This window comes from Mus caroli, unplaced genomic scaffold (genome assembly GCF_978045245.1).
Source record: "Mus caroli unplaced genomic scaffold, Mus_caroli_1 scaffold_20, whole genome shotgun sequence".
Taxonomy (NCBI): domain Eukaryota; kingdom Metazoa; phylum Chordata; class Mammalia; order Rodentia; family Muridae; genus Mus; species Mus caroli.
The window spans coordinates 20853921-20877473 of NW_028227275.1; the positions used below are offsets into that span (position 1 = coordinate 20853921).

General features: G+C 44.8%; 1 protein-coding gene across 8 annotated transcripts in view; it reads left to right on the top strand.

Annotated features, from left to right (window-relative positions):
• The window catches only part of Sorbs1 (sorbin and SH3 domain containing 1), a 226687-nt gene that overhangs the window by 52231 nt on the left and 150903 nt on the right, over positions 1-23553 (top strand). For all 8 annotated transcript variants that reach the window (XM_029472826.2, XM_085833983.1, XM_029472830.2 and 5 more), the window contains exon 2: positions 16125-16209. The gene's annotated coding sequence lies outside the window, so the exon portion shown is untranslated. The remainder of the gene's footprint in view (positions 1-16124; positions 16210-23553) is intronic.

The window sequence follows — 23553 nt, forward strand, 5'->3', positions numbered from 1 at the left end:
AATCTACTTGTAAGGACACTTGGAAGCTACACAGTCAGTCCGTGTAGCTCTGTATTCACACTTCTAGCACCAAAGGATGAAAACGTCCTCCTAGTTAGGAAACTGTTCTTCCTGTTCTGGCAGGAATGGTATCAGGTGAATGGCAGGCATGACAGAAGATGTTAACAGGCATTGTTCTGCACCACGAACCGCCAGTGGACTCCTATGACCTAGATAAGCCAGGCTTAAAGTTTTTGCCCTGTGTACCTCACTAGTCTGATTTGAACTTACAGGATCTTGTGTCCTATTAGTCCGGAGTATTGCATTGACCTATTTTAAGGCAGTCGTCTCCTGGAGCTTCATTTCATTGTTGAAAAGCATCACACTCTGCCTTTTTTCTACACAAGTATCAAATGGTGACATGTAATAGCCTGGGCCACCAACTGTGTGACTCAGTCCCCTGTCGTTTCTTTATGTCTCACTTGGTTTTCACAGATCTCCCTGTGTGTGGCCATCTATGTGTGCGTTTAATTTTAAATCTTTTTAGAAGAAAGATTTTAAAAGGGACCAGAGAGAGAAGGCTCAGTAGTTAAGAGATCTTACAGCTCTTACAGAGTCCCTCAGTTCAGTTCCTAGCACCCACATCAGGCAGCTACAACTACTTGTAACTCCAGCTTCAGGGAGTCTGTCACCTCTGGCCACTAAGGGCACCTGTGCTACATATTCACACACACACACACACACACACACACACACACACACACACACACACACACACACACACAGGCACAATCATACAATGGTAGCTTTAAAATGTAAAATGACAGCCTGAAATTGAGTGTTATGATTTATGCATTTTAGTAATCTCCTAGGAGGAGTAGGCCATGTTTGATGTAAGACATTTTTGGCTTTGGAGTGAAGGGACAAGAAAAAGGCTCTCATGATGATAGGGGTTCACTTTGACCCCAGGGCCAGTCCATGTTTCACTCTGAGTACCAGTGACCCATTCAGGTCCCCATTAACTAGAAAGCTGGTGTTGGGACCCATGTTTTATAAATTTAGGAGTAGGTGTATTTCAGTACTTGGTAAAGGTGAGTTGACCCTTGTGGTAGCACAGACCTGTAATAGCACTTAGGTGGTGGAGGCAGGAGGATCTCGAATTCTGAATTTGGGATTAGCCTGAGCTAAATTCCAGAACCTGTCCATAAACGCTCCTGATAGATAGCTGTTTGGTGTTCTCCAGCTTGCCCTAGGGTTTAGCTTAGTCTTCTTACCCTAAGATACTTGTAACCTCTGGAAAAATCTCTAAGGCACAGTTCAGTGGAGTGGTGAGCAGTGTTCTTCCCACTGCTATGGCATAAACTGTGTTGGAAATGGTTTTATGGGGTAGCACCAAAGGGAGTTGTCATAAATTCCTGTTTTCTAAGCAACCACTATGTTACGGAAAGGTTCAGTTTTATTTTTCTTCATCACTGTGATTTTGATTTATGTGAATCTGATAGGATGGTATCAGTGACATTAGGAGTAATTAAAGCATATTTTGAAATTCTGTCTTAGCACTGACCCAGCTTTGTGCCAAGGTACACATAAGAGGTTTGGATTTAAAAAAAAATATTTTCAAAAATGCTCCTTTGAAATGGTAGACACTTTGATGCTGAAAGAACATCGTTTTAATGGGTGGGGTTCTTGGCAATTTAAAATTTTTTCCCCCCAAGGGTTTCTCTGTGTAGCCCTGGCTGTCCTGGCACTTGGTTTGTAGACCAGGCTGGCTTCAAACTCACAGATAACGACTTGCCTCTGTTTCTGCTTCACCAGTGGTAGGATTAAAGGCATGTACTACAACCTGACTGGGGTTCTTGTCTTGATGCTCAGAATTAAACTTCTTAAATATATTCTGAAGCTTTCCAAGGGTATCTGAGGCCAGATCCAACTGATTTGTGCCTGCATTCATGCTGGGCAGGGGAGAGGGGGCGATTATACACTTGTATCGTCTCCATTCGCCAGCCAGTCTTAGACTGCTCTGATTTTTACTGCTTTTATTGAATCTTCGGGAATGTTTGCTGTCTTAGGAAACTCAGTGTGACATTCGGTTTTTCAATAAAAATGATTTGCCTCAAGGCCAGAGCTGGAGGGGCAGGGCAGCGATACATTAACGTGTTAGCATGGAATGGTAGCTCTGTGCATTTACTGTGAGACTTCCATTGTTTTCCTTGCTTTCTCTGGTGAACAGGAATTTCTTTTATATCGGAAAGAAACTGGTTTTGTTTTGTGAAAAGCATGAGTCCTTTTGAACCCATCCTCAGTATGTCCGAGGGTAGCAAGGTGGGGAGTATGGGAGGGATAACAGATGGAACCGAGGACATAGGGAGCCAGGGTTGCCATGGGAACTGCATTGCCATCTTCTTGTCATCAATGATGTTCTTTTGTTGTTATTTTTATGCTTATTTACTTCAAAATAACTTTTGCTTTGAGCATTATTTATTAATAATATATCTGCTGTTGCTGGTCAGTCATAGATGTAACTGTGTGTTAGTGTTGCCTGACTTGGTTTAATGGAGGTGACGCTGTTTTAGCTAAGAGCAGATGTATGGTGTTTGAGCCAACCCTTTCTGTTAGACCCTCATCTGTCCTCTCTCTTCATTGCTGGCTGTGTGGGACTTTCTGGGCCACAGAGCCAAGTGTAAGGTTTTGCAGTTAAAGTGGTTTTGAACCCGGGTCTCTGATCCCGTGTGCTGCTGTTTCTCCCTATAAACCCGCCTTGATGTTAGTTGGTTTTTTTTTTTTTTGTTTTTTGTTTTTTTTTAATGCAACAACATTGAACAATCTAAAACCTAGTAAGTAACACAGTCTTTCAGTCATGTTAACCTTTGCCTACCGTATGCCTCATTGTCCTCAGCATAACTGTGACTGTGACGACAGTGCCATTAATCAAATGAGCCCTTCTGTGTGTCAGGTACCGTGCTCAGTGACTGTACGGATGATCTCATGCGATCCTTACAACTCCCCCGTGAGGCCAGGACAGTTAATTTCCTCACCTTGGTTTTATTGATGGGGAAATCGAGGCTTAGTCATTGCGTGTGTGCGTGGTTTGTTCGAGGTTTGAGAGCAGCAGAGCGGAGAGTGGAATTGCTCCTCAGCTCTTACTACTTCGGTCCCTTTAGCCCTTCAGATCAGGACCTCAGCTTTGGGTCATCTGCATGCACCAGTCCTTCATGTCACCTTCCTGTGCACCTATTACTCTGCTGCATGTCACGGGTCCCCAGCAGATGAGGTGACTAGACACCACCTGCCTGCTGGGAACATTCTCTCTCATGCTCTGCCTGGCTGGGTGTGAGCGGGAACTGCGTGTGTGGGAACTGAAGTTGGACTTGGATCCCTCCTTGATTGCGTTCTTCTTTGGAACTGGGGCCTTAAGCAATCCAGGGAGGCATTTCCAAGCCACAGCTTTGTTTCAGTGCAAAAAGTTTTGTTTGTTTGTTTGTTTGTTTTTCAAGACAGGGTTTCTCTGTGTAGCCCTGGCTGTCCTGGAACTCACTCTGTAGACCAGGCTGGCCTCGAACTCAGAAATCCCCAGTGCTGGGATTATGCTTTCTCTTTTGTGTCCCGTGGGTTCAGGGAACCCAGAGAACCTCTAATTCCTGTCTCCTGGAGAGATAGGAAGTCTTGGGGAAAAGTGGTCCCTCTCAAAGGATGGCCTTAGTTCCATGCCAGGAACAGGTTTCTGAACAGGTCATACTTTTTATTGCATCGTGGACTTTTGATATCTGATGAAAACTTTGGTCTCCTTTCCCGAAGGTGACAACAGCCTTTTTTGTAGTGAACCTTGTGCTGAGCACTGTTGTGTGTCATCCTTTCAGATCTCTATAACTCCATGAGGTATGGGTCTTACAGTGTTCCCACTTCCGTGGATAAGGAAACTGAGTCAGCCAGGCGGAAACAATTTGTTCATGGACAAATGTCTTTGCATATGATTTCAGTCCTGGTTTTAGCACTCTAGTTCCTGAGCCACCAAATGTGTGACTTGAAGGTAGAAATCCATCTCTGCCCCCAGGGCAACCTGCCTGTTGGGGGAAGTAGAGGGAAGACAGGCTGCTCTCATCCTCTCTTGCCTTCTTCTGTTTTCCTTGAACAGTTAGGTGAGTTAGTATATCGGTGTCTAAGTGTCCTTGTCTCCCAGGGATCCTACATAGTGACCTAGTTGGCATTTCATATTTGATCGGGAGTCTCATACTGTGGACTCCCCTCTGTTCTGCTCTTCTGTGGATCAGGGAGCGTGGGCTCTGGTCTTATTTAGAATGAGGACATTCTCACTAACACGAGTGGACGTCACTGCCCTGTAGTATGTCTTCACTGTGGCCCACAAGTAAAAAGTATAGCATGCCCATAGTTCCATAAGAGCCTATGAAGATTGGTTTGTGAGCACTGACTGTGCTTGGCCTTTGGTTTGAAGCCACAGTGGATATTTTCTTAATGCTATCGCCATTCAGTAATAACACATTTTGTCATATTTCATATTCCTTTTCCTATCTTCCCTCCTCCCTGCCTGTCTGTAATTCCCACAGCAAGTGTTCTAAATATTATAGTATTGTGGAATATCACTCTTGAATAAGAACTCAGATACCCGTAGTCTGCCCTTGCTTTTTGGAGAACTAGAAACAGTCGGAGGGCTGCGGGAGCTTGCCCAAGGCCCCACAGCCCATCCACAGCAGGGCCAGAACACGGATCATCACCCTTCTCAGACCACGCGCTGTATCTCATTCCTTAACTCTTTGCAAGCAGATGCAACAGGGAGCCACTTTTCCCTTATATGGTTATATGCTCTCTGCTTCTTCCTTGACAGCGGAGGCTGGGTCAGTTCACAGTCTCTCCTTCCTCCTCTGACTGCGCCCCCACCACCTCAGGGCGTGTAACGATGGGCCTTTCGTGAGAAGCCCCATCTCCAGAGTTCTGAATTGTGTTAGGCTCACAGGTCATGCTATGAGAACTGTTAATTTCTCAAACATGAGGGTAGATCCTTACTGTAGAGTCAGAGACTTACCTCTTTCTAAATACTGTTTTCTCACATTTAGTATGGTGATGAGTATAGCCAAGTTAGGAAACTATTGGAAGCCAAAGTGCGATGGCTGATTGATTAGTGGCTGCTTTGAGGTCCCTCTCCAGCAGCAGTTTGTACAAAGAACACATCTCTGAAGCTTAGTCCAAGCTGGTTCGAATAGTGATGCCTAGCATGCCTAGGTTGCAGCTCACTAGCTCACTACTCCTTGAGACATACCTCTGGGGATGTTCATGGACTTCTCTGCTAAGGAGAATTCCATTGCGTGTTACTCAGCTCTCCTAGTTACTCTGCCTTCTAAGGACAACTGTCTCCTGCTTAGCTCTGTTTCTGGGCTTCCTCATATAGAGTCAGAGCAATGAGTAGAGGCTGAAATGGATGGAGAGGGTCAGAGTTCCACGTGAATGTTGGTAAACAATGGCTGTACTTGTTTCTGGAAAGTTCAGTACTTGTGTGAGAGGAAAAAGCAGCCCCCACCAAAGGAGGTAGAAGGGAGAGAAGAGGCTTTGAAGAGCAGACTGGGGTGGAGGTGGGATGTAGAACAGAGTCCTTGGAGGAGCACAGGCCAGCAAAAGGTAGAGAGAAATGTATGGAAGACTTGAAAGATACCTTCCTGTGCATCAAGAATTTAGACTCTGGTACATGGAAGCCTGGGTGTATCTCGGTTTCTCCAGCATGTTCAGTCAGGATGGTGGAGCTGACAGTTGAGTGGGTTTGGGAAATGTGTTGCATGAGGTCCCTCCCAGTGATGCCCTGTTGGAGTCAGCACCTGTCACTGACATCTGTCACTGCCAGGTCACTTTCCTGCCTGTAAAGCCCAGAAACAAGGCTGAGGGTAGACTGTCTGCCTAGTGTTCATGACAAGACCGGTCCATCCTCTGTGGCATTGACTAGGTCTGGTGGTGTACGATCTGAGTCCGAGGAGGTTGAGGGAGGAGGATCAGTAATCCAGGGTTATCCTTGACTATATAAGGAGTTGGATGTCAGCCTGAGCTGCACAAGACTGTCTTAAAACAAACAAACAAACAAAAACCTCAAAGCACAGAAATGTCATCTTCAGACTCAGTTGCTTGTTTCCTTTATACCCTATCTTCGAAAGCAGTTTAAGGTGATTTGGATTTAGTTCGAGGAATATACCAGTTCATTCAGTTTTTGCGCTTACTATCAATAGAAAAGAAATTTGCTTTAAGGAAAAGATTGAATTTCTAGACCATATTTTAGTCACAAAAATATTCTTGGGGAAGGATACTTTAATTTTTGTTCTTTGAGAAATTGCTCTTTTATACTGGTTTGAGGTGGGACTGTTTGGCTTAGATAAAGACTGCTTTCTTCTGGCAGCCAGCCTCCCGGGGTCTAATTGATCTGTGCGTACTGTCTGCCTAACATTCATGTTCCATGATGATTCTTCTTCTCTGAGAGGCTAAAGGCCTAGAATCCGCAGGCTGCTGGGACTTGCAGGTCTGTGCATGGAGCCCTTTGTGTTGGCTCTGGGGACAGCAGGGACAGCCCTTGTGTAGATGTGTGGCCTTCAGAGAGCTCTGACAATGCTTGATGCCACTGGGTCACAGGTGAGGACCGAATGAGCATGTGCCCTGGGCTTCCTGATAATCCTGCTGATCAGGGCCACACAGCACAGTCTTGTCAGCCTGCTTGCCAAAGCACTAGGTGCCATCTCTCTCTCTCTCTCTCTCTCTCTCTCTTACACACACACACACACACACACACACACACACACACACACACACACACACAGAGAGACAGACAAAAATACATGCAGGTATGTGTGTGTATACAAATGTGTGTATAAATGTATATACATATGTGTGTATGTGTGCATACATGTATGCATTTTTACAGTGCTGTGGACATGTGGGCTTTGCACATGCAAGGTAAGCTCTCTGCCACTTTGCAATACACTCAGCCTCCCTGTCCGTACTGTTTGATCACCTTGACAATTTGTGTCGAGACAGGAAGTATCAGCTCCTTTTTATATTTGAAACAATATCCAGAGCAGATAGTCGTTTCCTACCTTGGTTTAAAAGATCCTGATAGTCTTTGGCTCTGGAGAGGCTTGTGATCAGTTCCTTCCCTCTCTAAGGGCCATACGTCCCCTTTGCAGGCTGGCCTGTCAAGACTGTTCGCCAGAGAAGCCTAAGGCACTCCTAGTAGTACTGGACCCAATTCCTTAGCTGCAAGTGACTCCTAGATTGAAGCACCAAGATGCTCTGGTCTCTTGTGTGTGGTGCAGATGGTATCCGGGTCTGTTGTTGCTGGAGAACCACTGGGTCATCTGCTGCTGCTGTGCAGAACTGGGTAGAAACTAAGAGATCAAACTTTGTCCTTTTAAGAAAGCAGGGTAGAAGGAAGGAAGGATGGATGTGTGAGGCAGTGTGAGTGAGTGTGTTCAGTTACCACCTCTGACTTGCTTCCCCTCAAACCTAAGCCCAGGGTTTGGGATGTTATACCCACTTAGGGAGAAAGATAACTACCTAGGAGATGGATACCTTGCTTAGCTGTTGGCTGTTGGCTTATGTTCTCTTTTCTATTATGGCTATGACCTCAACACTAGAAGTTTCTCTCCAGTCCGATTGTGCAATAGAATATGATAAGTAATATATGAGTTTCTGGTAGTCACATTTACAGAGTAGGAACAGGTGAAGTTCATTTTAGCATATTTTATTAACCTAGTATCAAAAAAAAAAAAAGGATTTCACTGGGTAATCGGTATAAAAATATTACAGATCAGGAGGCCTGTATGGATCTGACATGGGTCCTCAGCATGTATGTTATGGTTGGGCAGCTTGGTGTTCCTGTGCAATTCCTAGCAGTCGGAGCAGGGCTGTCTTTACTCTTGCTTGCCTTTGGGACACCTTTCTTCCTACTGGGTTGCCTTGGTGCTAAGCAAGGCATCCGTCTCTCATGGAGTTATCTTTTTCCCTAAGTGGGTGTGATTAATAGCATCCTGTACACTGGGCTTAGGTTTGAGGGGAAGCAAGTAAGAAAAGATAACTGAAATCATTCACACATCCATCCTTCCTTCTCCCCTGCCTTATGCAGCCTTGATGTGAGGGGCTGTGCCTGGCCTTATTGTAGCTTGTTATGCCTTATTTGGCTGGTGTTTCTGAAAGGCCTATTCCTTTCTTGAGGGGCGGGGGAGGGATCTGCAGTTGAGATGTAATATATGAGAGAAAAATAAATAAATGGAAAAAAAACCCTACAAAAATATCAGCGAGATACCTCATATTCCTTTTAATGTTGAGCCCTCAACTCCCACTGTATATGTTAGCTAGGCCTGCCTCAAGTAGTACTGGTGTTTCACTCTGCAGCCACGTGAGCTGGTAGTTTTTCTACAAGATAGCATGACTTCAGAATTTCTTGATAAAAGAAACATTTTACCTGGCTACCCAGGTAGCGTGGGGTCAACAGTTTCCCAGATGACCGATTTGCAAACACTTCAGCACGGGTCAGTGCCAGGCAGTCTGCATATCTGTCACCTGAGGGGGATATTGAAGTGTCTCCATCAGGCTGGAGCCCCAAGTGCTCCTTCTGTGCAGTCTACACCTTAGCAGTCCCTGGGCAGTTTTACCCAGCTTCTCTGACTGTGCCTTACCCACTTTCCAGGGATTCTTGAATTTCACTCACTGTCTTTGGGGGAATGATGGTGTGGTAGGAGGGGCAGGAATGTCCACGGTGAGGGCCCTTTCCCTCCCCTGCTAGACACAGCTACAGTTTCTGATTGATCTAGATTTGATCGCGTATTAATGGCAGAGAAGGTACCTGCCAGGAAAGGCAAGGTCAAGAAACCAGCAGATTTAGGGAGAACAAGATACTGTGTACTTAAGAACTATTTTCCTCTGGTGGTTTGTTTAAAAAATGTGTTTGCTGACAATCTAAGAGAATTGGCCCTACAGAGACATAGCCCAAGGGTATGAAATCTCAAATACCTCAGAGGCCAGACAGGTAGCTTGGGAGGAAGGCTAAGATCAAACTGGGTGGAGTGTTCTTGGTTTTCATAAAAATGTTGCGGTTGCCTTGTTTTGTGGGGTGGGGCAGACATAAGACACTCTTGGTCTTTTTCTGTTGATAGGGAAATATTTCTTTTAAGAGAAAACCAGTGTATGCATCAGCATGGGGCTCTGGGGTTGGACAGATGCCTGTAAACACTTAGCCCATCTAGAAATGGCTACTACCCAGTTCCATACAGCTGGGACCCTTGAGGTTTAGCATTGCCACATCTTGCTATTTTTAAGGAAAAGCCACCCTGTAAAATTATAAGGTCTTTGGCTTAATAATTAGAAAGAAAGAAAGAAAGAAAGAAAGAAAGAAAGAAAGAAAGAAAGAAAGAAAGAAAGAAAGAATTACAGACTGATAGAAAGTAGCAAAGTACCACTCCCCCCCCCACCCTCCCCGAGACAGGGTTTCTCTATGTAGCCCTGGCTGTCCTGGAACTCACTTTGTAGACCAGATGGGCCTGGAACTCAGAAATCTGCCTGCTTCTGCCTCCTAAGTGCTGGGATTAAAGGCGTGGCGTCGCCTGGCAAAGTACCACTTCTTTAGGTGGTAACATTTTGGGTAACTTTATATAATACAGTGTCTAATTCAGGAAGCAGTCATTGCTACAGTATATCCATATTGTTCTATAAACTCTATTATATATTCTTTCCACTGGGATTTATTTGTTAGCATTTGTGTGTATGTGTGTGTGTGTTGTCCTGTGCAGTTTTATTATGTGTGCCATTTGTATAATAACAGCTACAATTAAAAAATTTGGGAGCCAGGTGCAGTATTTGCCTCAAATCCCACCATTTGGAAGTTAGAAGTAGGCGGATGAGAAGGTCAAATGTAGCTTGGACTGCATAGTGAGTGCCAAGCTAGCTTGGTGCAACTATGTTGGATTCAAGTATGAAGGTGTAGATGCACACACACACACACACACACACTTGATAATCTGAAATTGTTGAGGTCCACAGAACATGCCCTAGGCCTGGTAAGGCCTGTTGAGTCTTGAATTTTCAACCTCTATTCTAGTCTATCTGTTCCCTTTTGTTTGTTTGCTTGTTTTTTCTTTTTTGGTCAGATAAAATTGGTGCTACGTAAAATTTACTGTTTAAACCATTTCCAAGTAGGCAGCTCAGCATTTTCCAGCATATTGTCAAGTCGTGCAATCCTTGACACCTTTTTCTGGCGTGCCCTATCCATCAGCATTCGTCTCTAGTCTCCTCTTTTCCCCATCCTCTGGCGTCCAGTAATCTACTTTCAGTCTCTATGGCTTGTCTGCTCCGAACGTTTATGTAAATAGAATTATATAATAAGGCTTTTTTGTTTGTTTGCTTCTTGCTGGATGTTTTCATTTTACCAAGGAAGAGATTTGAGACCAGAGAAGGAAAATGACGTTTTTGTGATAATGGAGGGAGGAAAGGCTGTCTGCACTCATCCCTTTGTGCCACAGCTGTTGGCCTCTCTTCATTCTGTCGCCAGTATGATGATCATGCTCATGATTTCTTTTAGGGAGGGCTGAACAAACACATTTAGCAGTAGGGTACTTCCTGTTGTGTGGAAAACCTTCAAGTCACTGTGGATATAGGAATTGTAAATCAGAAAACAAGGTGTGTGGTTCAGTTCAATATATTATTGTTAGATACCTACTGTGTGCCAGGCTCAGAACCAACAGGTGCATGTTAGATTGGGTGCTGGCCATTAAGGGACACCCAATTAGGAAAACAGGCAGATGAAAGATGGTTTTTGGATGTTGAGATAAATACTGTGATACCGGGGAAGGACACCAGGCCCAGGTCCATGTGGAGGAAGCTCAAGGGTTAAAAGGAAGCTAATGGGCAATGAGTTGACAGAAAGAGGTTAGACTTCAATAATGGGATCTGTAGCACCTCACTGTACGTTCATTAGTGGTGACAGAGGATAATGGGGGACATGAAGATGCGGTTCCAGTGGTGAGTTTTGCCAGCTACCCCAATCCCATATCTGAAGTTCTCAAATAGTGTGTGGTTGAATGGAGGCAGAGTAGGAGAAGCCCAATTTGATAACTGCGTCTCCATGGGAACCCCACTCTGAGAAGCTAGGGTATACAGTAGAGACTATACATGGGAGCCAGTATCCAGGTAGTGAAAGAATTGAGGAGTCATAGCTAATGGCACCAGAAGACTCATCCCAGGAACCACAGTGAAGCCATGCCATGGAGTGTGCTCAGGGAGCCCTCAGCCATGTTCCACTCACCTGGTTACATGTGTGGCTCATACTGAGCACATGCCACGAGCCAGGAACTGTGTGGTCCTGGCGTTATAGAAATGAACATGTCAAGTAAGGTCCCTGCTGTTTGAATGAGATAAATGTGATAACAGTGGATCATGGTAGGTTCTACTTAGACAGGAGCCTTTGCTGCTGAGAGTAAGGTTTGGAAGTCAGAACTGGCCTTGGTCAAGAGGTACTGTTTCTTCAGAGCTCTTCATGATGACAGTGTTCCCATCCTCGGCAAGAGATAGGAAAAGAAGTTTTGTTACTTTATTTTTTTATGCAGTAGAAATACAAATTCTGTTACTACTCAATGCAAGTAGCGTTAAGGTGTATGGAGTGGGTAGTCTCTGGCCATTAATGGTGTCCTTGGCTTTGTTGAGATGTTCTCAAGGCTACCAAATCAGATAGAATAGATATGGTGTCTGTGTAAGTTTGGTCCTGAACATACATACAGTCTTAAGGTGGGGCACAGGGAAGAAACCACCAGCTTGGAGGAAAGAAACATTCATATTCAAGTAGATGAAAAAGCATAAAGTTACTCTGAGCCATCTTAAGTAGGTGTGGTCTTATAATTTTTTTAAAAGGGAAGCTAAAATGATTTTTTTTTTTTTGCTAGTTTCCAGCTAATTCTGTTATACTTTATGAGTATTGTGTCATTCAGAGGCCTTGGAAACATTCATTTTTCCTCCTACTGAATTTGTGGAGTAGGTGGGAGAGCTTAAAAAAAACCTTCGAAGACCCAATTCCTCTGCCAATGGGTGTGGGAGGAAGAGGTTTGGCTGGCATGGGGACTGAGTGGAGAGAGCCACACTAGTGTGAGCCCGTGGAAGCTTCAATGGAGTTCAGGCTCTTAGGGTGTTGGCATTGGTGATGGCCCCTGTGATCCCAGAAATCCCTTACAAGGTTCAAGAGGGGTTAATTTTGCAAGTTGTCAAGCGATCTTCAGTAGGAAAATCGATGCAGTGTGATAGGAAAGCAAGCCAGAAGGATTAAGTACTGGGATTTGTTACCTTTCGCCTTTTCTCTCTTGGGCTGTGGCTTTGTTGCTGGTAGGAAAGAGGAGTCTACCTTGAGCTTGGGAAGTGAGTGAGGCCTTGTATTAAGAACACAGAGAGAGAACAGTCAAGTCTGTCTGGGTGGCATGGCATTTGGGATATATTTTGACAGAAATCAGAGTTTGGAGGTAATGTCTGGGGACATGTGACTTGCTGCCCAACTTGGAACGTGAAGGAAGACAACAAGCAACACCAATAAGAAGGCAAAGCAGAATGGGACAGGACCTTGTGCATCTGTGGGCTGAGGCATAACGTAGTGTGAAAACGGAAGTCATCTGTGCTGTGGAGGAGATACGCATAGGTTTCTGAGGCCATTGGGCATGAGGGCTCCCCTTGGGCTGGAATGGGTTTGGTAGGTCTTGTCCGACGTTTGGTAGGAATGAGGGTAGCTGAGATGGATTTACAACAGCTAATGCTACTCTGTGGTCTGGGGATGGAGTAGAGAAGAGGCCGCAGCTGAGGGAGGTGAGGGCTTTAGCAGGGCCTGAAACAAAAGCCGTCCTGTCTTTCGAAGCACTGGACTAGAGAAGTGTCTTGTTTTTGGCCAGGGCATGTTAGAACTGTACGAAAAGGAATGAACCATTTGAAAATTGAGGACTATCAGAAGGAGCAAAAGTCCCCTTGCTTTTGCCAAGCTCGCCACCCTCCCATACACCACCTTATTCCCTTCTAAACTTGATTTCTGACTCAAAGTGGAGGTTACTTAGCTTGGAGTGGGATTCCTGGGAGAGTCTCTTTGTTTTGTTGAAGGTACTAAGGCTTGGCCTATTGTTCAAGAAGGTTGACCTTGGCTAGCTGTGGATTTCTTGGGATCCTGGGAGTGTCTCCTTGTTTTGTTGGAGGATAGTGAGGCTTGGTGCTTGGCCTCTTGTTCAAGCAGGTTGACCTTGGCTAGTTGTGGCTTTGTTTGGTGTTGGCTCTCGGAAGGTCACCTGCTCAAATGCGGTGATATGAGGAAGCCTTCTCTCCAGGCCATTCAGCAAAGCAGCTTGCTCCAATCCATCATCTCCGTGGCACATACATTTACTTTGCCATTTTTGGCTTGGGATGGCTCAAGCCATTACATGACCACAAAGTGGAAATCTGCAAAGAGAAGTACTCAGCTGGCTTGGCAGATCTCCACACATTACACTCATCTGCAGTGCTTGCCCTTTGATAGGCAGCAGGGACCTGGGCAGAATGCTTATGTCCTGAATCTGTTCCTCGAAGGCCATTTGATGTCTGGAGAGGTGCAGATCCTTTGTGCTGCTGGAGGGGGACCTGCACAGGTATGTAGGGATGCAGGTCTGCTGTTGGGACTAAGCAGCCCTCGTTTCAACTGGGAACATGTAGTCTGGGTGTATGCTGCTGAAGAGAGGGAGGCCTGCCTCACTTATCCAGGTTTCCATTCTTCCGGCATTCTGTCTTCTGCTTAATGGAGTTAAGTAAGCAGTGGCTATCGTCATGGAGTAGAAATGAGACGGACATACTGAGAATGAATAAATCTCCTATAAGCAGTATTCTTGGTGCTTTCCTGGAAGATGCTTAATTAACGACCTTGACGAGATGATTCTGGAGCATCTGTGCTCTTGGGTAAAATGCACCCATCCCCAGCTGGGTGCTTCCTTTGACAAACCAAAAATCAAAATTATTTTTGTTAGAGTCTTTTTAGTTCTCCAGGTGATTTTCATTTTCAGCGAGATTTTAAAAAACAAAACAACAAACAAACAACCACCACCAGCACCAACAACAACACCGAAAAACTTGCCAAACAGCTGTGGTGAAATCCTGTCCACCATTCAGGGGGACTGTGTCTTGTTCCCTCATCCTGGCCTTAGCCTGTGTACATGCCGTGCTGTGTACCGAGTTCCTGCAAATGTCGGGTTACATGATGCAAGACAAGGGTTGGGCTTGTTTGTTTGTTTGTTCTGGTTATTTTTCTTTGTGTGAATTGTTGTTTAAGATCAATGAGATAATAACAGACCTGGACAAAGCTAAAATAGCTGACTTTTCTTTCTGTGTGTGTGTGTTTGTTTGTGTTTTTTTTTTTTTTTTTTTTTGAGACAGGGTTTCTCTGTATAGCCCTGGCTGTCCTGGAACTCACTTTGTAGACCAGGCTGGCCTCGAACTCAGAAATCCGCCTGTCTCTGCCTTCCAAGTGCTGGAATTAAAGCCGTGCGCCACCACCGCCCTGCATAGCTGGCTTTTCAAATGTCCTTGCTTTTGCCTGCATTGTCCCATGTGCTGGGATGAGAACCTTTCTCTTTTAGGCCCCTCTCCTGTCTAGACTTTGGGGTTTCCCCAGCCTCCTGTCCGTGCTAGGAAGAACTGTCTCGGCTTCTGTTGCACTAGGTGCTCTTGCTTGGTGCTCCTGCATCTCCTGAGCATGCCCATTCAGAGTGTCTAGGCTGGGCCTTTTCCTCAGGACAACCCAAGGGCTGTGCTGACTTTGTATCTCTGTCACCTCAGGCAGCCTGGTGTGGGATAGAGCTCGGTGAACCAATCAATAAATTCTTTGAGAGAATGCTATAAATAACTCTCACTACCTTAAAGCTGAATGCTGCTCACATTGCAATGCTGGTGTCTTTATACATCAGCATATGTAGTTGTCTCCTTTTTGCTTTTCCGTGAACGTGCTAGAGATAAAGCCTAAAGCCCTCCACATGCTAGGCACATGTTCTACATCTTCAGCCCTTAGATTTCTCCTTGAAATGTTATTTTTATTTCCGAGAGTTTGCCTGCATGTGTGTATGTGTGCCACATGCATGCAGTACCTATGGAGGCCAGATGAGGGCCTCTTGTTTCCCTGGAGCTGGAGCTACAGGTGGTATAAGTTGTCCTGTGGGTGCTGGGCATTGACCCAGGTTCTCTACAAAAGGAGAAGCAAACGAGGGCTCTGAGGAATGAAAGCCACAGTTTTCTATGTAAAGAAAACCCAGAATGCTGGGGTCTGTACTTATGAAGGGTGACTGCTGTTTACTACCAAATCATCAAGGTCTGACACGAATGTTGGCTGTGTTTACAGATGTAACTGTGGGCTTTTCTACCAATTCCCAAATGACTTAGAGCCTTATTTATAAATAAATGCCTAGGCCATAAGCTAGGTCTGTCCCCTGACTAACTTGTCGTTTATATTAACCCATTTTTACTATTCTATGTCTGCCACGTGGGTAGTTACCACTCCGCAGTTTCTTACATCTGGTCAGACTTCCTGAGCTTGGTTGGGGAATCTTCCTGCCTGCATATTTCCCAGGGTTCCTCTCTTTCTGCCAGATGTGTCCCACCTTCTAATCCTGCCTCAGCTTATTGGCCATCAGAGTTTTACTGACAGATGATGCTTCACACAGTAAACAGAGATTATCCGTACATACAGATCTTCTGATCTGTTTGGCTTTTAAAGAGAAGCAAAAAGTATGAAGTTTATCATCATCAGCAGCAGCAGCAACACCAACAGCAGTAGCAGCATGATCATGATCATAATCTTAATTTATTACGTGTGTGTGTATACACATTATGGTCAGAGGACAACATTTGAGAGTTAGTTCTCTCATTCCAACGTGGGTTCTGGAGATTGAATTAGTTTTTCAAGCTTGTGTGGCGAGAAATGTTTCAGGCCTAAGATGCCCGAGCTTTTCTGTGGCATTCCTGAGTCTTTGCTGGGATCTAGGAAGCAGGTGCAGTGTTATGTCTCTGCAGACTGAGGGCTTGCCCAGCAGTTGGGTTGAGACGAGACTGCTGAGGTAGGCTGCTGAGGTAGGTAAGGCCAGCTTGTTTGTGGTTTACTCAGAATGTTTTGTGTGCTGTTTCAGGAGTTGGCATCCATTGGAAGACTCTGAGATCCTCTCTGCCCAGAACTCCAGGACCGATGCATCTTCCTACCATCTTGAAGCACTGGTGAATATGTGTTCTTCTTCTTTCCTCTCCTATTGCAGGGAAGGGAAATATTGACCATGTACTGTGATTGGCAAATAGGATGTTCATCTTTTTATTTTCCATGGAAGAAAGTCTATAGGCTGGTGTGTTAGCTACCTTTCTAATCTCCGATAAAACACCATGAGCAAGGCAGCTTCTAGAAGGGAGGTGGGGATTATAATTCCAGAGGGAAAAGAGTGCATCGTGGCAGGGAATCATGGCAGCAGGCCGCAGGCTCGGTAGCAGGAGCAGCTGAGAATTCCCACCACCAACTAGAAACAGAGAGAATGAACTGGGAATGGTATGTGGCTTTGAAACTTCAAAGACTGCCCACAGTGACACACTTCCTGTAGGGAGGTCACAGTTCTTAAACCTGTCCACATAGTATCACCAGCTGGGGACCAACCGTCACAGATGAATTTAGGCATATCTAGGGTCTGCCAAGTTTACTCTGGGATCTAGAGTAATTGTGTGATTTCTGGGGTTTCAAACAGCAAAGTGTATCTTGAATTGTTTACACTTTGGGGCTGCTTACTTTGAAGACTATAAAGGAGATGATATATGTGAAAATACTTCAGAGACAGTGAGGTGTTAGGCAGATACAGTGTAACACTCTGGGCTCCCTAGATACCCTGCAGCTCACTTCTCTCTCACACACTTTACCTTAATTACGTAGCCTTTTCCAGTGTCCCAGAAATAGCTTGAAGAGCCAGCTCCTACAGGCAGGTCACTGAGGCCAGGGAGTCTACCTGTCTTGCTTTGCGGTGCTCATGTCTCTCTTTACCTGCTACCCCAAGAGACAAGACTCAAAAGCCTGTTATATCAGAGTTCACTAGCACATTAAAATTATCCTCCCATATGTACAGGTTGGTAACATGGCTTTTAAATACTTGTTTTCTGAGACCTCTAGGGTGGTTTTGTAAGATATTTGCATTTTCTTCTTAAGTTAGTTACTACTACTCTTACTCTGTTTTATTTTACACACACACACACATACACACACACACATACACACACACATACACACACACATACATACACACACACACACACATACACACACATACACACACACATACACACACACATACACACACACACACACACATACACACACACACACACACATTTTTTTAATTGTTCTTTCCTTTTTGCTGAAAATATTTTTTTTTCATACAAAATATTGTGATTTTATTTTCCCTCCCTCCCCAACTCCTCACAGGTCCTCCCCACCCACTCAATTCCATCTCCCTCCTCTCATCAGAAAACAACGAGCATTTAAAAAGTAGTAAAATAAGATAACAACAAAGAATTCAAACCAGAATGGGAACAAAGAAGTAAAGAGCCAAAGAAAAAGCACAAGAAAGTCAGACAGACACAGACACAGAGACACAACACGTTTCGCACAGAAATTTTATAAAGACACAAAGTTAGAAACTGTAATATATAAGCAAAAGAGCTATAAAGGTTTAAAAAACAAAAAAGCTCAGACAAAGCATCATGAGACTAAAACTTTCCAAAAAATCCCATTGACTTCACTTTGTATCGTCCATCTATTGCTGGGCAAAGGGCCTGCCCTTAAGTATGGCTCAGATACTCAGTAAGACTCAGTTGGAGGTAACTAATTTTTCCTTTGCGTAACTCTGGTGTGGTTTAAGACAACTACCCTCTCTCCTGGAGGAGCTGGGTGGGTGCTAGGGTTGGCTGGAAGAAAGGACACTTAGTCAGGACAATCAGGCCTAGGACTAGGGACCCAATCTGCTTTTGGGGAACATGTTGGTCATTCTGGGTCCCATCTTAAATCCCATCAGGTAGAAAGAGGGAATTACAGTGGAGTCTTCAGGGAAGCGGGTGGACATTTAATCTATCCAGCAAGCATGTGGTTATGTATACTCTATATAATAAAGACTTGGGGATTTGCTGTCCACAAGGTGGGCTGTGTGTCTACTCATCCTTGGAGCTCAGCCTTGAGCGATGACCACAGATAAGAACATGAACTCCAAGGGGGGTTGAGATCTCTGCTTATCTCTCCCCGTGTCTTGATGCGGTCTCTCCACTTCCTAGGCTCCTTGAACCTGATGAATCTTAACTATGTGTGTGGTTATACATGGAGCACACACATAAGCCAAGTGAAAAAAAACAAGTAATTTCTGGGAATAATAAATGCTACGAAAGAAATTAAAAAGAAAAGAGAGAGAGCCGGAGAAAGAGAGTGAGGGAAGGTGAAAAGGGGAAGGAGAGAGACTGATTTCCTGTAGAGATCTGAATGGAGGAAAGGAATCAGAGGGGTGGGGTCTCAGGGAACAGCAAGGGAAGGCAAAGCCTTTGAGGCAGGCTGCTTGGGCATGGTGGAGGGACGGGAAGTGGGCTGGTTTGGCTGACCTTGGGCTGGGGGTGGTTTAGGGAGGGAGGGATGTGAAATGAGATGGTAGTGTAGATGGGAACCTAGGGAGGGAGGGATGTGAAATGAGATGGTAGTGTAGATGGGAACCTAGGGAGGGGGGGATGTGAAATGAGATGGTAGTGTAGATGGGAACCGAGGGAGGGGGGATGTGAAATGAGATGGTAGTGTAGATGGGAACCGAGGGAGGGGGGGATGTGGAATGAGATGGTAGTGTAGATGGGAACCGAGGGAGGGGGGATGTGAAATGAGATGGTAGTGTAGATGGGAACCAGATTGTGTAGGCCACGCTGAAGAGTTTGGGTTTCTCTCCGTCTGAGTGACTAGATTGTACTGGAGAAGCTTGGGTAGAGTAGTTAGTCCATGTGGTCCCCCACTGATCACTCTTGAGGATCTTGATTGGATAATAGAAGCGAGGGCAGAGACCTTGTCCGTTGCCAGGTGATGGGTAGAGGTGCGGGCGAAACCACAGTGTGATGGTAAGTAATAAGGTTCCGTTATTCTTGGAAGATAAGAGTCTGCAGCTCGGTGTGGGCTGTGATCGAAGAGGAGAGTCACAGCTGAGCTAGGAGTTTGGGCCGGGTCAATGATGCTACCATTTATTCAGATGGGGAACAAAGAGGGACCCAAAAATTTTGATTTCAAGGCTGGAGGTGTAGCTCTGTTGATAGAGTACTTATCTGATGGACACAGAAATCGTGAGTTTCTTTCCTCAGCACCATATAAACTTAATATAGCGGTCAGCATGTGGACGCACAAGGACTGTAAGTTTAAGGTTGACCTCAGCTGTGTAGTGGGCTACATGACTCTCAGAGAAAAGTTTCGAATGAGCCATATTAATTTTGAGATGCCCACTCCCCATTATCACAGAGGTATAATAATGTTGCCTGATGCTAGAAAATCAGCTCTGGATGGTATTTAAAGCTAAGACTGGATGAGGCTATCTGTATGATTTTGACAGAGAAGAGAAAAAGACAAAGGGTGTTTTTTTTTTTTTTTTTTTTTCTGGATAAACTCTAGGAAGTAAATTAAGGTCTGGTAAGATGGCTCAGAGGGTAAAGGCACCCCCTGATGCCAAGCTTGACAACTGGACGCTGATTCTCAGGACCCACATGGTGGAGGGAGAGAACCAACTCCCTTAAGTTCTCCTCTGTCCACTTATGCTGTGACGTGTGCACCTGCATATGATACACGTGCATACATAGGCTACATACATGTAATGAGGAATTTTTTTAAAGAAGTAGACTAAGGACATATGCAAGAGCATATGGTTTGGTTCCCCTTTGCTGTGAACTGTACAAATGAAATGAAGATACGAAAATTGTAACAAAGCCTCATCTTGTATAAAAAGTTAAAACACCGTGATGTCTCCAAATCAAGAAAATTCAGTCTAGATTTGCACAATTTAAAATCTGTTTTCTGGGACAATTTATAAACTGCGTGTGTGCACTTGACACATCCGTGTGCTTTTGGCTGGCAAGCCAGAAGACCAGCAGCAGCCTTTGCCAATAATCTGTAAACTGCATTGTTTTTCCTATGGGCTGGAGCTTTGACAAGCTGCATTGTGGCTGACTTAAATTTACTCCTCACCCCAGTTGTGGTTTGGTCTTGCTGTATATTAAGTGTGGGCCCCCAAGACCTGGAGTCTGCCTGTAGGCCAGGTCCCCAAGTTATTTTTAATTGGTAAACAAAGATGCCAACAGCCAGTAGCTGGGCAGAAGAGACATAGGTGGGGTTTAGTCATAGGATTCTCTGGCTTGAGGTTGGAGGAGAATGACCCAGGGGGTAGGGGATGGAGGAGAAATCTCCATGGGTTAAGTGAGAACATGGGTTAGGGCTGGCCAATTGGAGAGAAGAGCACCCCACAGAAAACATAGTAAGTAATAACTCAGGGTTATTGATAAGAGATACATGTTAATAGCATGGAGGGTAGATATCTGCCCAGTTCTTATGCTTTTAAAGACTTATAGTGAATATAAAGGATGTGTCTGTCTTTTATTGGGGGAACTAAATAGTCAAAGGTGGGATAAAAACCCTGGATTGGGATTAAAATTTTTTACGACACATATCCTTCAGATTTCTTTTCCTGCCATGACTATGTTATCCCAGAGGGATAAACTGAAGGCCCTCTGTGTGTGAAACATGTCTGAAAATTAGTTAATTTCCACAGAGAGATACTATAAAATTCTATGAAAAGGGGTTGGAGGGGTGGCTCAAAGCCAGTGCCAGGGGAATCTGATACCCCTGACCTCTTAATGCACCCACACATCTGCACACGTCTCCACACAGACACGTACCTATACACATGATTAAAAAGAAGTATCCAGCAAAGAGTACCGGGCAGCAGAGGACCACAGTAATATTTAGGGCATCCTCAAAATGTCCCAGCTTAAAGACCAGAGTAAATATAACTGCAACGTCTATGTGTGAGGCTTATTCGTCATCCATATCCCCCAAACACTGAGGACTCGTGGGAGCGGACCAGTTTTGAATCTCATACATTTTCATCTTATTTCTGTGGTTCTGGCATGAAGTGCAGCTGCTCTGTGCTGGTTTTGTTCATCTCATTCCATTTCCTGTGAATCACCTACAAAGCCTCTTCAGGATCTTACTGGTCTTCTTAGTTTACCCATTTCAGGCTACCTGAATATTTCTTTTGATTTTCTTCCAACTTCCTTAACCCTTTCCAACATTATCTAAAGAATTATTTATTTATGTTCATGTATATACGTACATTATAGCTGCATTCAGACACAACAGAAGAGGGCATCTGATCCCTTTACAGATGGTTGTAAGCCAACATGTGGATGCTGGGAATTGAACTCCGGACCTCTGGAAGAACAGTGTTCCTAACCGATGAGCCATCTCTCCAGCCCCAACATTATCTATCTTAAAGCCTGTCTGCCTCCCCCCTCTGCCTGCCTTCAGGATAGCCCTAACCTCAAGGCTCCTGAAGATCTGCAGGGTTTCTCCCCCCACCCCCCCACTCCCTCTGTCTACCTGGCCTACCCAGCTCTGTGTGGAAAAGATGCCTTAATGGAAAGCCTTGGAGTGCATTCCAGAATGGGCTGATTTAATCCCAGGCACCTGACTTGTTTGGGCATGTGCTTGAAGATGCCAGGCTTTTAGGGAAAATATTCAGAATGAGCCTCCGGTACACCTGGTCTCTGGAACCTGTGGGAGGACTCGTGACAAGCTGCCTTTGAGAGTGGTTATGGCCACCGAAGGCTTCGGTGGCTTTTATAGTATCAATCTTGCCTTTCATGTCTTGTGTTCTCACAGAGTAGAAATGTAATGAAGGTGACCTATACAGCTTAACTCACAGTTGTTGGGGAGGATCTTTCCTTCTTTTATTTATTTATTTATTTATTTTTTTTTTATTAGATATTTTCTTTATATACATTTCAAATGCTATCCCGAAAGTTCCCAATACCCTCCCTCCGCCCTGCTCCCCTACCCACCCACTCCCGCTTCTTGGCCCTGGCATTCCCCTGTACTGGGGCATATAAAATTTGTAATACCGAGGGGCCTCTCTTCCCTGTGATGGCCGACTAGGCCATCTTCTGCTACATACGCAGATAGAGACATGAGCTCTGGGGGGTACTGGTTAGTTCATATTGTTGTTCCACCTATAGGGTTACAGACTCCTTCAGCTCCTTGGGTGCTTTCTCTAGCTTCCCCATTGGGGGCCCTGTGTTCCATCTTATAGATGACTGTGAGCATCCACTTCTGTATTTGCCAGGCACTGGCATAGCCTACGAGATAGCTATAACAGGGTCCCTTCAGCAAAATTTTTCTGGCATATGCAATAGTGTCTGGGTTTGGTGGCTGATTATGGTCTCTGGATAGTCCATCCTTTCGTCTTAGCTCCAAACTTTGTCTCAGCTATTAAAAACAATGGATTTATGAAATTCTTGGACAAATGATATCTGGAGGATATCATCCTTAGTGAGGTAACCCAATCACAAAAGAAGTCATTAGATATGCACTCACTGATAAGTGGATATTAGCCCAGAAACATAGAACACCCAAGATACAATTTGTAAAACACAAGAAAATCAAGAAGGAAGACCAATGGGTGGATACTTCGTTCCTCCTCAGAATAGGGAACAAAATACCCATGAAAGGAGTTACAGAGACAAAGTTTGGAGCTAAGACGAAAGGATCTTTCCTTCTTTATAGTAAGTGATCCCAGGAATTAAAATGAACGGGGCATCCTCATGGTCCTGGAAATGAAGAGTAACAGAGCATGTAAGAATCTGGTCAGTAAGATGTCCCAGCTGGTGGAAGCGCTTGCAATGTAAGCCAGACAGCCTGAGTCTGACCCCTGGAGCCCACTCAAAGATAGTAGGAGAGAACCAACTCTACAGTTCTCCTCAGACCTCCACACACGTGCCCCCCCGTGTGCATGTCATACGTACAAACAAAATCATAGTTTGAAAAATGGATTATAATGGACATCTTCCTCAAGGGGTTTTTCTTGTTTGTTTTCTTGTTTGCTTTTTTTGGGGGGGAGGGAGAATCAAAAAGGAGGTTCAGACATCAGACTTCCAGACCATTTCAGGATGAACGTTCTGATGGGAAGGGCAGCGGTGTGGAGAGGAGAGTTAGCCTTTCTCTCACTGTGCTCTCCTTGGTACTTCCTGCTTTCGCATGACTTACTCTGTTTACACAGGACCACACTAGAATCTCCCTTCATTTTCATTATCCATTATGTTCTTTTATCTCTTGGTCTGTAGCTGTTCATATTCGTTTATATTGATTGAAGCCGTTGCCTGTTCACAGTGCCTGTTGTCTTTTTTAGCTCTTCAAGTTTATTATTGATCTATCGCGAGGGTTGGTAACTGAAGTTTGAGAGCTCTGCATGTATCAGGTGTGACATTCCAGGCCAGTTTCTTCCCTTCTTCTGTTCCTGATTTCTGAAA